The sequence below is a fragment of the Cucurbita pepo genome, chromosome 6 (assembly GCF_057944985.1).
Source record: "Cucurbita pepo subsp. pepo isolate OVF chromosome 6, ASM5794498v1, whole genome shotgun sequence".
NCBI lineage: Eukaryota > Viridiplantae > Streptophyta > Magnoliopsida > Cucurbitales > Cucurbitaceae > Cucurbita > Cucurbita pepo.
Window position 1 is genome coordinate 7,350,062 of NC_141803.1, and position 17,858 is coordinate 7,367,919.

General features: G+C 36.6%; 4 non-coding genes across 4 annotated transcripts; all 4 read left to right on the forward strand.

Annotated features, from left to right (window-relative positions):
- The first annotated feature begins 5,234 nt into the window (after window positions 1-5,234).
- LOC111797756 (U6 spliceosomal RNA) lies at window positions 5,235-5,339 on the forward strand. Its single transcript, XR_002815582.1, has one exon. It is a non-coding gene; the product is annotated as a U6 spliceosomal RNA (small nuclear RNA).
- Window positions 5,340-6,352: 1,013 nt separating this feature from the next.
- On the forward strand, window positions 6,353-6,458 carry LOC111797768 (U6 spliceosomal RNA). The gene has a single exon (XR_002815594.1). It is a non-coding gene; the product is annotated as a U6 spliceosomal RNA (small nuclear RNA).
- Window positions 6,459-8,082: 1,624 nt separating this feature from the next.
- Window positions 8,083-8,187, forward strand: LOC111797750 (U6 spliceosomal RNA). Its single transcript, XR_002815576.1, has one exon. It is a non-coding gene; the product is annotated as a U6 spliceosomal RNA (small nuclear RNA).
- Window positions 8,188-17,058: 8,871 nt separating this feature from the next.
- Window positions 17,059-17,131, forward strand: TRNAA-CGC (transfer RNA alanine (anticodon CGC)). The gene has a single exon. It is a non-coding gene; the product is annotated as a tRNA-Ala (tRNA).
- The last annotated feature ends 727 nt before the right edge of the window (window positions 17,132-17,858 follow it).

Here is a 17,858-nt window from a genome sequence, read left to right on the forward strand (position 1 = left end):
AGGCTTCATACATTTCAACCGACACAGTCTGAACCTATGCCATGACTTCATGTGTTACAAGCGATGTAGTCTAAACTCGTATCTAGATTTAATACAAAGATTCATAGCATTAGGCAATCGTCTAGATCATGAACCAATGGTAAATTTCCTTAGGTGCATTAGGTTCATTTACATCATTACTTGGTTTAGCTAATTAACCTTATCCAATAATTACATAATTTCATATAAACTATTAACATGTCGTATTATGCTTAGTATTAAAAATTCATATGCAGCGGAGTTCCTTTAGTATGTTATTTTAACGTTACTTAAATCCTAAGAAATTTGATCGGTTCGGAGCCTTAACTCATGGTTCTTGGTGTTTTTCTTTCACATTCCCTTAATTCCTACTTGGTTTAAGGTTTATACAAAAATCCAAGCAAATTCTAAAAGTACTTCATAAGAAGAGTCCAAAATGGATTCTTACCTCACCATGAATGTTCGGGACCTTTATTTTATTAAGGGGGTGTAGCTCATATGGTAGAGTGTTCGCTTCTCATGCAAAAGGCATGGGATTCAATTCCCTGCACCTCTATTGTTATTTGTTTTAAGATTCTTATCTTTAAAACTTGGATCTTGATACTTGTTCTAGTCCTTGATTGTTGCTTCGTTCTCCAGGACACTCCCCCTAGTATTTATGGTACTATTCATGAACCTGACATCCTTTGTTAAAGGCTTCATACGTTCAAAGCGACGTACTATTAACATACGTCAAAGGCTCCATACATTAAAAGTGACACAATTTGAACCTATGCCATGGATTCATGCATTGAAAAGCGACGTAGTCTGAACTCGAATCTAGGTTTAATAAAAAGTTTCTAACATTTGGAGGTCATCTAGATCATGAACCAAAGTTAAATTTCCTTATGTGCATTATGGTCATTTTACACCGTTACTTGGTTTAGCTAATTAACCTTATCCAATGATTACCAAATTTCATATAAACTCTTAACATGTCATATTATTCTCAGTATTAAAAATTCATAGGCAGTCGAGTTCATTTAGTGGGTTATATTAATGTTACTTAAATCACAATCAATTTAATCGGCTCGAAGCCTTAATTCACGGCTCTTGGTGTTTTTCTTTTACATTCCTTTAATTCATACTTAGTTTAAGGTTTATACAAAAATCCAAGCAAATTCTAAAAGTAACCTTATCCAAGACACTCCCCTCGTATTTACGGTACTAGTCATGAACCTGAGATCTAATTAACCTTATCCAATGACCACCAAATTTTTTTTCAAATAAACTTGTAACATATCATATTATGTTCATTATTAAAAATTCATAGGCAGTAGAGTTCATTGAGTGGGTTATTTTAACATTAATTAAATCATGAGAAATTTGATAGATTCGGAGCCTTAAATCACGGTTCTAGGTGTTTTTCTTTCACATTCCTTTAATTCATACTTGGATTAAGGTTTATACAAAAATCCAAGTAAACTCTATAAGTATTCTTAAGAAGAGTCCAAAATGGCTTCTTACCTCATCATGAAGGTTCGAGACCTTTATTCTATAAAGGGGTGTAGTTCATATGGTAGAATGCTCCCTTTGCACATTGGTTTGTTTTAAATGAGAAATAAAACACAAGAATTTAAAACACAACTTTCAATACATTTATTTTATCCATACATAAGTACTTAACAAATGGAATGAGTACAAAGATTCTAGTCTATTACACAATTTCTTTCTTTTTTCTTATTCTTACTGCCATACATTCTTGACCACGCGGCGTCATGATCTAGACACGCTTATGACCAGCTTTAAGAGAAATTAAGTCTTAGATATATTTTTCGCCTCGGCTTTTTGGCTTGTCGGACCTTGGCGAGGTTTGTCTTCGTTAATCGAACATCAGTTGTGCCGAATCCAAGCTCGTTCGATCACACACGCCGCATGCGCGTGCATGTTCAATAGTATGCAACACAACTGACTTACCTCTACACTAGGCCAAGGCATTCACCTCGACCTTGCCTCTGCTCGGACCAAGGACTCTCAATGCACCACCACGTCTCATCTTGTCATCTCGATCTCCATCGACATGGCCAATATGTCTTGATACCGTCCCGAGTCTCAGGGTGCGTTGACCATCAAAACTCACTTGATCATGCTATCGAGAATGGGCCAGCGTGTCGCTCATCTCATCGGGACTTGCTGAACATCCATCCATCCGGGTTCTATCCAGGCATTGGCCCTCCCGTGCCCATGCCATGTCACTTACGGATATCGTGTCGGATAGCGGGTGTATGTAGCAACCTCCAACACGCGGGCTAGAACGCAACACCGCACACCCGTGCCGCCTGGTACTGTCCTTGAAAAAATCCATTTCAAAGGAAGCTGCACGAGACACTAATCTCGACACGCTCGCCCACACTGTGACACACGTATGTGCCACAAGGTAGCTCACTTAGGCCATAGGGCACAGGAGTATAAGTACTTGGACTCCTTAGTTCTGTTCTTGAATTGGATGTTCTTATCATGATCTATGTTTAAGACTTTGATCCTTGGCGTATGAGGTCTCAACCTTAGTTTTGGTCTAAGGGTCTTGGTACTGTTATTTTAGGTTTTTATCTTCAGAACTTGAATCTGGATCCTTTTTCTAGTCCTTGATTGTTGTCTTATTCTCGAAGACACTCCCCTAGTATTTATGGTACTAGTCATGAACGTGACATCCTGAGTCCAAGGCTCCTACGTTCCAAGCGACACAATGTTAACCTATGTCCAAGACTTCATACATTTCAAGTGACACAGTCTGAACCTATGCAATGATTTTATGCGTTCCAAACGACATAGTCTAAACTCACATCTAGGTTTAATACAAAGTTTCATAGAACTTGGAGGTCATCTAGATCATGAACCATAGGTAAATTTCCTTATGTGCATTATGGTCATTTTACACTGTTAATTGGTTTAGCGAATTAATCTTATCCAATGACCACCAAATGTCATATAAACTTCTAACATGTCGTATTATGCTCGTATTAAACATTCATAGGCAACAGAGTTCATTTAGCGAGTTATTTTAACGTTACTTAAATCCTGAGAAATTTGATCGGTTCGGAGCCTTAAATCACGATTCTAGGTATTTTTCTTTCACATTCCTTAATTCATACTTGGTTTAATCTAAAAGTACTTCTTAAAAGAGTCCAAAATGGCTTCTTACCTCATCATGAACGTTTGAGACATTTATTTTATGAAGGGGGTGTAGCTCATATGGTAGAGCGCTCGCTTTGCATGCGAGAGGCACGGGGTTCAAAAACCATAGGTCCCAAGATTGAAACTTTGCTCTGATATTATGTACTACAACCTGAAGACATGTTTTTGAAAGTTTTAAGGGAATACGACTTAAAATGATAGATCCCAGTAAAGGGTGTGCAGATATTCACCTAAGGGAATACCTACCATGTTTTTGAAAGTTTATTCAGATATTCACTTAAGCCATAGTGCTTGAGCGGTGGCTCACTCTATTGCCAAACCGTGACATGAATTGTATTCTAACCCATAGTGCTTGAGCGACATGGCTGCATGTATTAAACACAACAATCTTTTAAGCTGGACCATGACATGAATCTGGCAGCTCTACAACTCTGCTCACTAGTTTTCGACCCTCTCAGACCCGTTTTCGGCCCCAATGAAGGTAATTGAGGTCATTATAGAGTCCTATTTCACATTTCTTAAATTATTTTAATTTAATTGTGAAATACTTATGAAAAGTTGCGAATAGTGTGATAGGAAACAAAATCCTACCAACGTTGGAAGCAGCTATCAAGGAATGGGAGCTTACGTTTTGCTAGTTAGGAAGTACTTCCGCTCGACTCGGCATAAACAGCTTACAACGACGCTCTGGCAGCTCTACGATTGTTTCAGCTCAACTCACTAGTTTCGGCCCAATTTCCACCATTTCAACCTCTCAGACCCGTTTTCGGTCCCGATTAAGGTAATTTAGACCATTTTAGAGCCGTATTTCACGTTTATTAAATTATTATTAATTTAATTGTGAAATACTAATGAAAGGTGGCGAATGGCAGGATAGGAAACAAAACCCCGGAAACATTGTAAACAACTCTCAAGGAACGGGAGCTTACATTTAGCTAGTTAGGGAGTACTTCGGCTAAGGCTACCCAAGTAAGTGGCCTTACTATAGGATATACTATAATTGTTTGCTTTACAGTTTTATCTACGAGCATGATGATGTATGAGTATGATGCTCGAGCTGTGATGCATGTTATATGTACGTGATTTATGTTTCGATGCATGACGTACATATTATGTTTGATGCCCTTGATGGCTTATTATTTATGAGTATGATGTCTCATGACATTTCCTTAATATGATGATGTTTTCCATATTGAACATGCTATATGATGATGATTGTTCATACTATTGTTCAGCTTGTTAAGCTTTCTTAATCATTCTTAGATGTCATGGACGCTTATTAGGTCCTTAGGGGCATCTAGGTGATTTAGTCCTCATCTCACATTTTTTATGATGCTTGGAGTTAGCTCTTTGGGGGCTAACTCAATCTCTGGGTGCACTCAAGTCTAGACGTATGATTGCTACTCGTAATCCTAGAGTGCTCGATCTATTAGAAATGTACTGACCTAGGTCAACATATAAACCGCTATAGCTCTAATGCACTCATCTTAGCTTAGATCACTCATGCATACTTTGTTAGGGAGTTATTTCTATCAATAACCTAAAGCACGAAAAACATAATCTACTCATTCATGCATGCTTATTAGGGATATATTCCTATCAACCAGTAAGGAAATCATAATGTAAACATTTAAGCAAACTCAACCAGGAAATAACACTCATTAGTCACCCAGACCACATATCATAATATCTTATCCTCCATTCTAGCACAACAGTAAACTAAAAATAGGTATGCATCATAAGTTCTCATCCTAGAGGTATTCTATTAATTTTCCTCAACATATATAGCATTTTAATCAAAATAGCCCTTCTAAAGTCCTTAACATGCATATTCTAACATCTAAGGCAAGATATGCTCGCATGCTTTTATGTTCTTACGCATGCATTACTTGAGAAAAGTCAGAATGACTATTTATATGGATGACACATGCCTTGCTCAGCAAGCTTTTTCTTGTGCTAGGAGCTTCAAATTTTCTCAAATTTCTCTAGTATAACCTAATTCAAATCATAATAAGGTCAACATCAAAATCGAGGGAAAACAATCGAATAAAGGTTAAAACGGGTAAAAATTGGAACGATACAGAGAAGATTAGCATTACCCTTGTGGAAGGATGACACACACAAATTGAAAAATGGTTCAAATATTTTATAAATCAGAGTGGCGCAGCGAAAGCGTGGTGGGCCCATAACCCACCATGATCGAAACTTTGCTCTGATATGATGCACAACCTCAAGAAATGTTTTAAAAGTTATGATATATAATCATATGATGAGAAGTACATAAGGGTACAATAATCATCATAACGATGGTCCCTACTCCTTTCGGGTGTCCGCTAGCCCGATTAGAAGGATCCCTGAAGGTGTGCAGTTTCGGGTGTCTGCTAGCCCGATTAGAAGGAGCCTTGAAGGTCTGCAGATATTCAAGTCACGTGCTACTTCTATATTTTATAAATCAGAGTTGCGTAGCGGAAGCGTGGTTAGTAGGTTAGTAGAAATCTAGAATCCAAGAACCAAAAAGGTTGACGTTCGATAAATTTGTAAGTTTTGAAACCCATAACTTTAAGTCATAGCATTGATCTCATACCATTAGCTTTAAGGCAAATTAAGGAACAAACTTGGGAAGAACTTGTGAAAAAGATAAGAATATGGTTCTAATTCGAGAACAAATTGAAGTTGAAAATCGAGGTAAAGTCATTCTCAGGTACCTCACTTTAACCTCTTATATCTTGCTCGTTAATAAGCCAAATGAATTGAGATCAGTACTAAACAATCCATGGTGTGTAGAACTACACGATTCGTGAAGAAATTGAGTGGAAGTGCTCAATGATCAAAGAAAAAACATGATTTTTAGAGGGTAGAAAGTTGAGATCCTAGGGGTATTTTGTTAATTTTCCTTAACATATATAATATTTTCATCCAAAAAGCCTTTCTAGAGTCCTAAACATGCATAATCTACCACATAAGTCAAGATATGCTCACATGCTAGTATGTCTTTGTGCAAGCATTACTTGAGAAAAGTAAGAATGATTATTTATATGGATGACGCATGCCTTGCCGAGCTAGCTTTTCCTTGTGCTAGGAGCTTCAAATTTTCTAAAATTTCTCTAGTATAACCTAATTCAAATCATAATGAGGTTAACATTGAAATCGGAGAAGAACAATCGAATAGAGGTCAAAACATGTAAAAATTGGAACGATACAGAGGTGATTAACATGGCCCTTATAGAAGGATGACACACACCAATAAAGAAATAGTCCAAATTTTTTTTATAAATCAGAGTGGTGCAGCGGAAGCGTGGTGGGCCCATAACTCACTGGTCCCAAGATTTGAAACTTGGCTTTGATATCAATTGTGTAATGCCCCTAATTTTGTTACCTACATTGTTGACGTCACATGCATGTATTAAACACAACGATCTTTTGAGCCGAACCGTTTCCGGCCTCAATTAAGGTAATTGAGGCCATTTTAGAGTAGGAAATAAAACTCCAGCAACGTTGGAAGCAACTCTCATGGAACGGGAGCTTACGTTTAGCTAGTTATTAAGGAGTACTTCAGCTCGACTCGGCATAATCGACTTACAGCGACGCTCTGGCAGCTCTAGGACTGTTTGGGCTTGGCTCACCAGTTTTCAGCACGGTTTCCACCATTTCGACTCTCCTGGACCCGTTTTTGGCCATGATTAAGGTAATTGAGGCCACTTTAGAGCCATATTTCACGTTTATTAAATTATTATTAATTTAATTGTGAAATACTAATGAAAGGTGGCGAATGGTGTGATAGGAAACAAAACCCCAGCAACGTTGGGAACAACTCTCAAGGAACGGGAGCTTACGTTTATCTAGTTAGGGAGTACTTTGGCTAAAGTCAATCAAGTAGGTGACCTTACTATAGGATAAACTACAATTATTTGGGTTATTGTTTTATTTATGAGCATGATGATGTATGATGTTTATGATGATGTATGAGTATGATGCTTGAGCTGTGATGCATGTTATATGTACGTGATTTATGTTTCAATGCATGACGTACATATTATGTTTGATGCCCTTGATGGCTTATTATTGATGAGTATGATGTTTCATGACATTTCCTTAATAATATGATGATGTTTTTCATATTGAGCATGCTTTATGATGATGATTGTTCATACTATTGTTAAGCATGTTAAGCTTTCTTAATCATTCTTAGATGTCATGGAGGCTTATTAGGTTCTTAGGGTCATCTAGGTGATTTAGTCCTCATCTAGCATTTTTTATGATGCTTGGGGTTAGCTCCTTGGGGGTTAAACCCAATCTCTGGGTGCACGTAAGTCCAGACATATGATCGTTACTCATAATCTTAGGGTGAAGTCTACATGTAAACTGCTCTAGCTCTAGTGACCTAATTTTAGCTTGGTTCACTCATGCATACTTTGTTAGGGAGATATTTCTATCAATCATGTAAAGCACGAAAAACATAATCGACTCATTCATACATGCTTATTAGGAGATGTTCCTATCAACTAGCAAGGAAATCATAATCTAAACATTCAAACAAGCTGAACGGGGAAATAACACCTATTAGTCACCCAGACCACATATCATAATATCTTATCCTCCATTCTAGCACAATGGAAAACATAAAAATCGGTATGCATCATAAACTATCATCATAGGGTATTTTGTTAATTTTCCTTAACATATATAGCATTTTCAACCAAGATTTGCTCGAATGCTATTATGTCCTTACACAAGCATTACTTGAGAAAAGTCATAATGACTAAATATGGATGATGCGTGCCTTGCTGAGCAAGCTTTTTCTTGTGTTAGGAGCTTCAAATTTTCTAAAATTTTCTTGTACAACCTAATTCAAATCATAATAAGGTCAATATCGAAATCGGGGAAAAACAATCGAATAGAGGTTAAAACGAGTAAAAATTGGAACGATACAGAGAAGATTAGCATGACCCTTGTGGAAGGATGACACACACAAATCGAAAAATTGTCCAAATATTTTATAAATCAGAGTGGCGCAGCAGAAGCATGGTGGGCCCATAACCCATAGGTCCCAAGATTGAAACTTGGCTCTGATATTATGTACTACAACCGGAAGACATGTTTTTGAAAGTTTTAAGGGAATACGACTTAAAATGATAGATCCTAGTAAACTTAAAATGATAGATCCTAGTAAACTTAAAATGATAGATCCCAAGTAAAGGGTGTGCAGATATTCACCTAAGGGAATCCCAGTAAACTTAAAATGATAGATCCCAGTAAAGGGTGTGCAGATATTAGTAAAGAAAATGATAGATCCCAGTAAAGGGCGTGCAGATATTCACCTAAGGGACCTAAGGGAATCCCAGATATTAGTAAAGAAAATGATAGATCCCAGTAAAGGGTGTGCAGATATTCACCTAAGGGAATCCCAGAGTAAAGAAAATGATAGATCCCAGTAAAGGGTGTGCAGATATTCACCTAAGGGACCTAAGGGAATCTCAGATATTAGTAAAGAAAATGATAGATCCCAATAAAGGGGGTGCAGATATTCACCTAAGGGAATCCCAGAGTAAAGAAAATGATAGATCCCAGTAAAGGGTGTGCAGATATTCACCTAAGGGAATCCCAGCAGATATTCACCTAAGGGAATCCCAGTAAACTTAAAATGATAGATCCCAGTAAAGGGTGTGCAGAGATCCCAAGGGTGTGCAGATATTAGTAAAGGGTGTGCAGATATTCACCTAAGGGAATCCCATTAAACTTAAAATGATAGATCCCAGTAAAGGGTGTGCAGATATTAGTAAAGGGTGTGCAGATATTCACCTAAGGGAATCCGTAAAGGGTGTGCAAATATTAGTAAAGGGTGTGCAGATATTCACCTAAGGGAATCCCAGTAAACTTAAAATGATAGATCCCAGTAAAGGTGTGCATATATTCACCTAAGGGAATCCCAGTAAACTTAAAATGATAGATCCCAGTAAAGGGTGTGCAGATATTCACCTAAGGGAATACGACTTTACATTACATGTATGGTAGCGACTTTAAGTTAGTAGAAATCTAGGGTCCTTACATTTCTTCCCTCAATCCTCTCCTAAAACTTAAAGATGGAGTCTCAAGTAAACTTAAAGATGGAGTCTCAAGAAAGAGTTAGAAATTAAAAGATGGAGTCTCAGAAACTAAAAGATGGAGTCAAACTCGGTGGAGTACTCAATTTTAAGGTTTATTAAGTAGGATCATTGTTGCATATTAAGGCCACTATTTTTTCTCACAAGAAGTCTTGTTTATACTCCTCTCAAACTAAATGGTTTATACTCCTCTCAAACTAAATGAATTAATTTGGGAGGACGACTTTACGTAAGTGTGCCCAATATATGATTCCAACCTTCCGTCTGCAACTAATCCCAAAACGTAGAGTTTGATCCTTCTATATAGCTTGTTCTTAGACGAATTATCCCTCAATTCTTCAATCAGATATGCTTTATTTAGTTCCCTAAGTCTAACGAAAACATCAATTTTAAGTAAAACGGGCTTGAAACAAGAGTTTGAGTTTTATCCCCAAAACTTATCTGAAATTGAATTTTTCTAATTAGGAAAACTCTTGGAGTTATTACCCTTTCAGGTCTTCTATGGAAATGTTTTTTCGAGGTGCAGAAACCTATTGGGATAAGTCTCACATGACTAATGACTAATTGGCGTGTAACATCAAATTGAATTTTTTAAGCTCCTCTTGATGCCCAAATTTGGGAAATAGATTTGAGGCATTTTGCCCCTTCTTTCCTTCACTAAAATTGTGGTTAATCTTACTTAGGAAAAGTCTGGAGGCAAATAGTGGACTATAGCTCTCGAATTTGGAAGGAACATGAGAACTCAAAACTCAAAAAATGAAAAGCTTATAACTCGTGATTGAAGGATCAGTGTTGCTTGTTTCTTGCTCCAAATGAACACACATGGCTCATAACTTAAGAGAAATGATCCACCGCCTTTGAAACGTCTAGAACCGCCATGATTTTGCAGAGTTGATCGTTTTGGATCTTTTGCAAGAAAATCCCATGCAGATCAGAGATTTTTCGAAATTAGTTTTGAATTCCAACCGTTGGATTTGATGATCGAACGTTCTAGATTATATCCAATTCAGAGAGAAATTCAACGGCTAGATTTCAAAAGACTATGAGTTATGTGCATAAAGGTACTATGGAGGATTTAACTTGGTCATCCATGACAATTTGGTGATTCTTTTAAACTTTATAAATAAGGAAATTGCCACTTTTTGAAAATTTTAATATTATTTTTCTTCGGTTTTCTCATTCTCTCTCAAATTTCTTTTTGTATCTTCGTTGCAGATGGTCTAAGAGGCTTGGGCTGAAGGATGAAGATCGTCTAACTGAAGATTGGCGTTTGGAGAGCGGCGGGTTCTGTGTGGACTGAGTTTTTTTTTTTTTTTTTTTTTTTTAATTTTTCGATTCATTACATTATAAAAGTCTTTTTTACCTCTCGAGTTTGTTGAAATTTGAACCAATAGATATTTTGAACAATAATAGATGTTTTATTTATTGAGTTATGATCGTATTAATTTTAAATAATATGTTAATATGTTGAATACTTTATCTTATAATTTTTAATGTAATACATTTTTTAAACAATTAATTCATAATTTTCTGTTAATGAATATTTTTATTTCAAATTGCCTACCATTGTTTTCAACCTTTCATTTTTTGATTACCCAATTTTGAAGACTTCAAAATTTAGATTGCGACTAAAAGATTCAAAGTAAAAAAAATACAACAAGAAAATAAAACTATAGTAAAATTTAAATAATTAAATAAATAATAACACAATTAAAAACAAAATAAAAGATCTCAATAAGTCACCCACTTGTAGAATATCATCGCATCTAGATTATAGGAAGTTCCAGTCTAGTTTAATTATCTGAGCTTCTAGAAAGGCCTCAAAGTTTCTAGTGGTTCTCTTAGCTGTCATAGACCTTACTTAAGTCTAACAATGTTTTCTAGCAGTTTGATGTGTTTCTAGTGGTTCTCTTACATGTCATAGGCCTTGTGTAACAACCGTAAATTTCTACATATTCAGAGTCGCTACTAAAGTCTCATGTTCATTTTTTATGCAAAAATATAACTCTTAAAAGAAAACATCATCCATAATATAAATGTGAAAACATTTAAAACATCATCTTCTCTAGAAAATACGGATGGTCTGACGTGTTTAAATACGAGAGAGTGAAATTTAGAGAAAATAAAAACAAATACAAAATAATTTAAAACCATGAAATGCAAAACAATCTATTCTAACCTAAGACTAGGAATTTAAATATGAATATACCTTATGCACGTGCCACAGTTTCTGCTCACGATGTCGCCGTTCTTCGTGGATGTGTGCCTTGCCTTTACCTGAAAAATGATGTGGCACACGGCCTGAGTATTTCGAAAAATACTCCGTAAATGGCCCCACTCCAGCAAATGCAAACACATGCAATCATGCTCTAGGGACCTATCTCTATTCTCATCTAAGGGTGGCCTCCAGTCTCAGACTACTATTATCACGACCCGATTTTCGAGGCTTCGAAAAACCGAATCGATTGGGATAGGTCTCACACGACGAATTCGCGTGTATCATCAAATTGAATTTTTTAAGCTCCTCTGGATTACTTCAATGGTGGCCCAAATTTGGGAAATAGATTTGGGGCATTTTGCCCCTTCTTTCCTTCACCAAAATTGTGGTTAATCTTATTTAGAAAGTATAAAAACAAGTTTGGAGGAAAATGATGGACTATAGCTCTCAAATTTGGAAGGAACATGAGAACTCAAAACCTAAAAAATGAAAAAGCTTATAACTCGTGATTGAAGGCTCGATGTTGCTTGCTTCTTTCTCCAAATGAACGCACATGGCTCATGACAAGAGAAAAGATCCACCGGCTTTGAAACGTCTAGAACCACCATGATTTTGTAGCTGATCCTTTTGAATTTTTCGCTAGAAAATCTTGTGCCGATCAGAGCTTTGTCGAATTTAGTTTTGAATTTTAGCCATTGGATTTGATGATCTGTGAATGTTCTAGATTATATCCAATTTAGAGGGAGATCCAATAGCTAGATTTCAATAGACCGTTGATTATGTGCATAAGGGTACTATGGAGGATCTAATTTGGTCAGCAATGACAATTTTGGTGGTTCTTTTAAACTTTATAAATGAGGTAATTTACCACTTTCCAAAATTTTAATTTTTTTTTTTTTTTAATAATCCAAATTATTTTTTTATGAAATTCGTTACCGCTTGTTAATCATTTTCTTAGTTCTTATCCATAAAGAATTAAAATTTGGAGAAATTTTGTATCGACTCTTCTTTACACGTTAAGTCCTTTCTAGAGGGAAGTGTATCATGTGCTATCATGTGAGTGGGGCGACGCATAAAATATATTGTGTACGGGGGATTGCAAGTCTACAAGCCACTGGTCCTATTCTTTCTAGTATCTCATAAGGATTGATGAACTTGGGGCTTACCTTCCCTTTCCTATCAAAATCTGAACATCAGTCTCATGGGTGCTATCTTTAGGAACACATGGTCTCCTACATTATTTTTATTAGAAACAAAAAAAAAAAAAAAAAAAAATTTAAAAAATTCAAACTTAAATCAAACAAACCCAAAACTATATGGTTGGGTGGGTGGAGTTCAGTTTTTGTGATGTCCACATTGGTTGGGGGAGAACAAAACACAAGTGTTGAAACCTTCCCTAGCAAACGCGTTTTAAAGTCTTGAAAAGAAGCTCGTAAGAGAAATCCCAAAGAGGACAATATCTACTAGTGGTGGGCTTGGGTCGTTACTAAATAGTATTAGAGCCAGACACCGGGCGATGTGCCAGCAAGGTGGTTGTTCCTCGAAGGGGGATAGCCACGAGACGGTGTGCCAGCGAGAAAGCTGGGCCCCGAAGGGGGGTGGATTGTGATGTCCTACATTAGTTGTAGAGGAGAACAAAACACCCTTCATAAGGGTGTGGAAACCTTCTCCTAACACACACGTTTTAAAGCCTTGAGGGGAAGCCTGTAAGAGAAATATCTCCTACTGGGTCGTTACAGTTTTTAACATAAGTTGTTCGGGTTAAAAAGAATTTACATCCCAAACAATTAAACTCCGAAAAAACCCTCTCACCCTTTCCATTTATGAAGAATCTATTACACCAAATCCACCTGAAAGAATCATTAAATGAGGTAGTTTTAATCATTGAACTCCTAAGTTTTTATGTGGTTATTATAGGACGTATTTAACCGTTGGGATTAGTTTGTTGTGAGTGACTTTGGCTAAGGCCATCGAGGTAAGTGACCTTACTGTTGGAGTTAGTTTACTACGTGTTGTATGATGGTGCGTGCCCTGTGGCCCCTGCATGCACTACGTTTTATTATGTGATATGACTATATGATGTATGAATTATGTGACTGTTTATGCTAGGAAACGTAATGGGTTATGTTGACTGTTTGTTTATGTTATGTGAAGTTATGAATGAGATGTTCGTGATATATGCCATAAAAATGTTGATCGATGCCATGAATACACGTAGTATTATCGAGTCATGTCATGAGATGTTTATGCAACTGAAATGTACTTTCATGTTATGTAATATGCCATTTAATGTAAGTCAAGTGAGATGCCATGTAATGTAAGAAACGTATATGCGATGTTATCACTGCTTATGTAATGCCATATTAAATATGTTAAGGGATCTCATGCATATATGTATGTCACGTGCATCGGAATTCTTCCCATTTATATATTTATGTTCGCCATGATATCATGCGGGCCCTTTTCTATTATGTGGTGTCCGATGACGTGTAACACGTTGTGCGTGACCAAGGCAGGCTTAGGGGATATGTATACGAGCCTGTCTGGTGAGTCCATGTACGCGTACGTGGGTCGTGTGTGAAGGAGTACCACACACCCAACCCTACCCGAAATAGAAAAGTGCCCAAGCCTATGTAAAGTTTATGAAAAGTTAGGTCCCGCTCATATGTTGCATGTGTTTGCATTCCTAACCCCAACAGTGGGGTGACTTACTGAGTATTTCATAAAATACTCAAGCCACGTGCTACCTACATTTTTCAGGTAAAGGCAAGACACCAAGGTACGGTTAACGGTGGAGCTGATGACACCATGAAAGTTGGAGAGGGGAGATTTTTAGGAGTTTAATTGTTTTAAGTTAAAGCATTGAATATTGTTTTATTTAGATTTATTTTCTTAATTCAATTATTGAAGGTTTTATTTTCGGAGATAGGTTTTTTTTTTTTTGGATTTAAGAATTATGTATGCATGGGTGACGTCACTAATTAGGTTTAGAAAATTAGGGGCGTTACAAAACTTGTGAAGAAGTTGTGAAAAAAATAAGAATATGCTCCTAATTCGAGAACAAATTGAAGTTGATAATTGAAGTAAGTTCATTCTCAGGTACCTCACTTTGGCCTCTTATATCTTGCTCGTTAATAAGCCAAATAAATTGAGATCAGTCCTAAACAATTTATGGTGTGTAGAACTACACGATTCCTAAAGAAATCGAGTGGACGCTTACTGATCAAGAGAAAAAAAAACATGATTTTTAGAGGGTAGAAAGTTGAAATTCTTACGTGCTTCTGCGACTGATGATGTGGCAACTCTAGAGCTTGCCATGTCATCCTCTTTAGGTTTTTAACCTATTGAGTAATAAATAGATTAGTTTAACCATTTTTATACGAGGTTCACATTAAGTTTTGATTTGAGTGGGAAAAAATATACTCAATTTGGACCTACTCAAGAAAATTGAGGAGCAAACAACTTACGGAATGTCGCAAAAAGCGATCACAAACACGACCGAACAAGTAAACCATTATATAGACAAACCTTTGTTCGCATTTTTGAATCAGTTCAAATACTTGTAGACGGTTTCTCAAAAAGAAAAAGAAAAAAAAAATTCTAGAAAATAGGCACTATTTGCCACTTGCTCAAGAAGTTTGAAGGAATTTCAACCTTGAGAAAGTCTGAATCGAGCACCCAAATACACCAAAATACAACCAAATTAGTAAGTAACTAATTCGAGAAAGTTTAAAAAAATACTTGTAGGAGTCGATTAGAACCTTTGGCAAATGATTAACATTCATATTTAGAAGCCTAATTGACCGCCTTATGAAAGATAAGCCTCGAAAACCTAAAACTTTACCGTTTAGCACAATATTCCGTTTTTCAGTATTCGCTTGCATGAATTGTGAATACAAGTAGTTTTATGATCTCACAAGTACTTAAGCCTACTTTATTGATTTATTTTTCTTTATTTGAGTATGTTGGGCATGATTTATGCCTATGTATAATTTTAAATTCATGTTTGAGAATTTGGAAACTCGTATGTTCCCAATTAGTATTTGGGCGATCATGAGCTATTGTCTTATGATAATTTGATCTTAGAACCTAGCTTTTGAGGCACACGAACTTTTTGGGATGATTAGGTACCTTATAGGAACGTTTGGACATGACCCCTGTTCATAAATTAATAAACATGGGTTAGGGTTTACTTGGTACATAGGAATTAGTTATCACCCATAAGGGACTCCAAGAGTCATAAAAGATACACTATTAAGGTAGCTCTGGTTATGCCTAGTGGGGAACCATGACCTTATATTTTTCTAGCCCAAGGAGCCTGTATGAGTAGATAGTCTACTGTTCTGGCCAATAGAAGCAATGAATAGGTAGTTACTATTCTAACTTGAGGAGGGTGGAAGAATAGGTAATTTATTTATTTTGCTTGTAAAGGCGAAGTCATAGGGAGTTGTTGTTTGGTGTCACAATCAACGATACATTTGTGACACCAAGAAATTTATGGAAGATGATAACTAAGTTAAGTAGGGAAGAGTGTCACAACCACACTAAGAGAAATTAAGTTGTGACCCCCACACGCAAGACAATCAAGGAGCGCTCCTCAAGTGGCGCCCATCCGACCATGAGAGGGTCAAGATTGAGAAGTGTAATAATATAACCGAGGAGGATAGTCTATCATCCAAAACACCAAGAGTATGCACTCAAGTTAAGTCGAGGCATACGCAAGATTCGAGAGTTTGAAACGACACGAGTGTCAAAGACAAGCTTGAAGAGGGTTGGGCTTGCCGACCAGAAAGAGGTCTAGGAGGTTTGCAAACCAACTTGTAGGTCCATACGCGCTCGTGTGGACCGTGTGTAGGAAAATTAAGTACATATCCAAATTGCCCATTTAGGAATATGATGTAAGAAATTATCAAAAAGCCCCTATGATCGTTGTATTGTTCTCCAAGAAACTCTCCCTAGTATTTATGGTACTAGTCATCAACCTGACACTCTGTGTCCAAGGCTTCATACGTTGCAAGCAACACAGTCTGAACTTACGTTCAAGGCTTCATGCATTTCAACCGACACAGTCTGAACCTATGCCATGACTTCATGCCTTACAAGCGACATAGTCTAAACTCGTATCTAGGTTTAATACAAAATTTCATAGCATTAGGCAGTCGTCTATATCATGAACCAATGGTAAATTTCCTTAGGTGCATTATGTTCATTTTACAACCGTTACTTGGTTTAGTTAATTAACCTTATCCAATCACCTGCCAAATTTCATAAAGACTTTTAACCTGTCGTATTATGCTCAGTATTAAAAATTCATATACAGCGGAGTTCATTTAGTAGGTTATTTTAACGTTACTTGAATCTTAAGAAATTTGATCGGTTCGAAGCCTTAACTCACGGTTCTTGGTGTTTTTCTTTTACATTCCTTTAATTCATACTTGGTTTAAGGTTTATACAAAAGTCCAAGAAAATTCTAAAAGTAATTCTTAAAAAGAGTCTAAAGTGGTTTCTTACCTCAACAGGGACGTTCGAGACTTTAATTCTATAAAAGGGGGTGTAGCTCAAATGGTAGAGCGCTCGCTTCGCATGCGAGAGGCACGGGGTTCAATTCCCTGCACCTCCATTGTTAATTGTTTTAAGGATTCTTGTTTTTTTCACAAGGACACTCCCCATAGTATTAAGGCTTCATACCTTAAAAGTGAGACAATTTGAACCTATGTCATGGGTTCATGCGTTGAAAGTGACGTAGTCTGAACTCGAATCTAGGTTTAATAAAAAGTTTCATAGAATTTGGAGGTCATCTAAATCATGAACCAAAGTTAAATTTCGCACTATGGTCATTTTACCCCGTTACTTGGTTTAGCTAATTAACCTTATCCAATGATTACCAAATTTCATATAAACTCTTAACATGTCATATTATGCTCAGTATTAAAAATTCATAGGTAGTGATGTTCATTTAGTGGGTTATATTAAGTTTACTTAAATCACAATCAATTTAATCGGTTCGAAGCCTTAATTCACAGCTCTTGGTGTTTTTCTTTCACATCCCTTTAATTCATACTTGGTTTAAGGTTTATACAAAAATCCAAGCAAATTCTAAAAGTAATTCTTAAAAAGAGTCCAAAATGGTTTCTTACCTCAACATGGACGTTCGGGACTTTAATTCTATAAAAGGGGGTGTAGCTCAAATGGTAGAGCGCTCGCTTCGCATGCGAGAGGCACGGGGTTCACCTCCATTGTTATTTGTTTTAAGATTCTAGCCTAACGAACTTGAATTTTGATCTTTTTTCTAGTCCTTGATTGTTGTCGTATTCTCCAAGACACTCCCCCTAGTATTTATGGTACTA